Source organism: Spermophilus citellus, assembly GCF_964194105.1.
Source record: "Spermophilus citellus genome assembly, chromosome: 7".
NCBI classification, from domain to species: Eukaryota; Metazoa; Chordata; class Mammalia; order Rodentia; family Sciuridae; genus Spermophilus; species Spermophilus citellus.
This window is the reverse complement of record NC_138188.1, coordinates 103,885,813-103,889,836: the sequence shown is the minus strand read 5'-3', so window position 1 is coordinate 103,889,836 and position 4,024 is coordinate 103,885,813.

Here is a 4,024-nt window from a genome sequence, read left to right as displayed (position 1 = left end):
CAACATATACGTACAGGTAACGACTTCCTCAACAGAACTCCTCCATTTCTAGAAATTAATAAATGGGATGACATCAAATTTCAAAGCTTCCACACAGCAAAAGAAACAATGAAGAATGTGAAGAAAAACACAGAATGGAAGGAAATCTTCATCAGCTACTCTTCTGACAGAGGATTCAGACTATATAAAGAACTCAAAATAACTTACCACCAAACCCCCCAAATAACCAATTAATAAAATGGGCAAATGAACTAAACAGACACTTTTCAAAAGAAGAAATATGAATGGCTAACAAATATACGAAGAAATGTTCAACATCTTTAGCAATTAAGGAAATACAAATCAAAACTACACTGAGATTTCATCTTATTCCAGTTAGAATAGCAGCTGTCAAGAATACAAACAATAATAAATGCTGGAGAGGATGAGGGCAAAAAGGAACACTTTGACATTGTTGGTGGGATTGTAAATTAATACAGCCAGAACTGAAATCAGTATGGAGATTTCTCAGAACACAAGGAATGGAACCACCATTTAATCCAGCTATACCACTCCTTGCATTTTACCCTAAAGAATTAGTCATCATACTATAGTGATAAAGGCATATCTATAGTTTATAGCAGCACAATTCACAATAGCCAAATTATGGAACAAGCCTAGGTGTCTGTTAGTGGATGAATGGATAAAGAAAAATGTGGTATAAATAAATATATATATTTATGTATATATACATATGTGTATATAAATACGCATACACACACACACATACACACACAATAGTTTTATTTATCCATAAAAAAGAATAAAATTATGTCATTTTCAGGAAATGGATAGAACTTGAGAATACTATGTTAAACAAAATAAACCAAAGTCAGAAAGTCAAGGGTTGTATGTTTTCTCTCATATGTGGAAGCTAGAGAGTATAAAGGAAAAGAAGGGAGGGGGGAAATCTCATGGAAAGTGAAGGAAAACTAGTAGAGGAAAGAACCAAGGATAGGGAAGAGAAGAGGGAAACAATATTGATAAAAATTATATTGTTATATCATGTAAATGCATGAATGTGTAAAAACAAATCCCACCATGAAGTATAATTATAGTGCATCAATAAAAATTATGGAAAGAAAAAAAAAGGAAAAGAAAATACATCTCAGGGACACCTTTATTTGCAGCTTATGAGACTCTGAGCAGGGAAACTGGCTCTGCTATGCTTGGACTTCTGATCTAAGAATCTGTGCAATAATAAATGTGAATTGTTTTTTTAAAAAGCATTAAATACCTATAAATAAGACTATTAAAAGTCATGAAAAACATTTATGTCAATAATTCATATACTGAGAGAATTTAAAGAAGACCCAAATAAATGAAAGGATCAAGGATTGTAAATACCCATTTTAAAGCTGTCACCCCTCCCCAAATAATCTGATTGAATGCAATCTCAATATAAAAATTTCACTAGTGTGTGCTTGTGTTTATGTTTGTGTAACTTGGCAAATAATTCTAAAAACTGATAAGGAAATGCACAGTTCCAAGAATATCCAAGATATTTTTGAAGAAGAATAGGGTGATATTAAGACTGTTCCAGTGCACACTAATTAAGATAGTCTTGTTGTGAAACAGGAATATCAACAAATATATTATATATGATACAAATAAAGAACAGTGGGGAAGGAATGATTTTTTTTTGGGGGGGGGTGCCAGGAATTGAACTCAGGGGCACTCTGCCACTGAGCCACATGCTCAGCTTTATTTTGTATTTTATTTAGAGACAGGGTCTCATTGAATTGCTTAGTGCTTCGCTTTTGCTGAGGCTGGCTTTGAACTGTGATCCTTTTGCCTCAGCCTCTGGAGCTACTGATGTTACAGGTGTGTGCCACCGTGCCCAGCTGGAAGGTATAGTTTTTATACTAAAAGGCACTTGGGTCAACTGGACATCTGTTGGAAGAAAATGAAACTTGACCCCACCTCTGCCCTACCAAAAAATCAATTCCAAATAGATCATGAATATAAATGAGAAAGGCAACATACAAGCAAATGAAAACAACCCTCTCCATTAAAAAAACACACAAATAAAATAAATAATTAATAAATGGGATAAACGCAAACTAAAAAGCTTCTTCTCTGCGAAAGAAACTATGAGGTGAACAGAGAGCCTACATTTTGAGAGCAAATTTTTGCCACACACACATCAAATAGAGCACTAATCTCCAGGATATATAAAGAACTCAAAAAACTTAACACCAAAAAACAAACAATACAATGAATAAATGGGCTAAGGAGCTGAAAAGACACTTCTCAGAAGAAGATATACAGTCAATCAACAAATATATGAAAAAATGTTCAACATCTCTAGCAATTAAAGAAATGCAGGGGCTGGGGATGTGGCTCAAGCGGTAGCGCGCTCGCCTGGCATGCGTGCGGCCCGGGTTCGATCCTCAGCACCACATACCAACAAAGATGTTGTGTCTGCCGAGAACTAAAAAATAAATATTAAAAATTCTCTCTCTCTCTCTCTCCTCTCTCACTCTCTCTTTAAAAAAAAAGATGAATGGATAAAAAAAATGTGGCATCTATACACAATGGAATATTATGCAGCACTAAGAAATGACAAAATCATAGAATTTGCAGGGAAATGGATGGCATTAGAGCAGATTATGCTAAGTGAAGCTAGCCAAGCCCTAAAAAACAAATGCCAAATGTCTGCTTTGATATAAAGAGAACAACTAAGAACAGAACAGGAAGGAAGAGCATGTGGAAAAGACTACAGTAAACAAAGACGAATGGGGGGAGAGAAACGGAGAGAGAAGGGAAAGCATATGGAAATGGTAGGAGACCTTCAAGGATACATAAAATTATAAGAGGCTATGAGGGGCAAGGGGGAGGGGAAAAAAAGGGAGAGAATTGAACAACAGCAGGGGAGATAGAGAGGGAAGATGGGAGGGGAGGGGAGGGGAGGGGGGATAGTAGGGGATAGGAAAGGTAGCAGAATACAACAGACACTAATATGGCATTATGTAAAAATGTGAATATGTAACAGATGTGATTCTGCAATCTATATTTGGGGTGAAAATGGGAGTTCAAAACACAATTTGAGTCTAATGTATGAAAGATGATATATCATGAGCTATGTAATGCTTTAAATAATCAATAAAAAATTAAAAAAAAAAGAAATGCAAGTCAAAACTATTCTAAGATTTCATCTCATGCCAGTCAAAATGGCAGCTACCAAGAATACAGACAACAATAAATGTTGGGGAAAAGGCAAACTCATACATTACTGGTGAGATTGCAAATTGGTGCAACCAATCTGGAAAGCATATGGAGATTCCTTAGAAAACTTGGAATGGAACTACCATTTGACCCAGCTATCTCACTCCTTGGTCTATACCCAAAGGACTTAAAATCAGCATACTATAGTGACACAGCTACATCAATGTTCATAGCAGCTCAATTCACAATAGCTAAACTGTAGAAGCAACCTAAATGCCCTTCAGTAGATGAATGGATAAAGAAACTGTGGTCTATATACACAATGGAATATTACTCAACAATACAAGAGAACAAAATTATGGCATTTGCAAGTAAATGGATGCAGTTGGAGAATATCATGCTAAGCAAAGTAAGCCAATCCCCCCAAACCAAAGGCCGAAATGTTCTCTCTGATAAGTGGATGCTGATCCATAATGGGGAGGGGGGAGGCATGGGAAAAATGGAGGAACTTTGATTGGGCAAAGGGGAGGGAAGGTAGGGAGTTTCCATGGGGGCAGGAAAGATGGAGGAATGAGATGGACATCATTACCCTAGGTACATGTATGACTGCACATATGGTGTGATGCTACATCGTGTACAACCATAGAAATGTAAAGTTATGATGCAGTTGTGTACATTCTGCTGTCATATATGCCTAATTAAAATAAATAAAATTTAAAAAGTTTACTTATATTCAAACACACACACATTCTCTCCCTCCCTCCCTCTCTCTCTCTCTTTCACTCACACACACACACACACACACACACACACACAC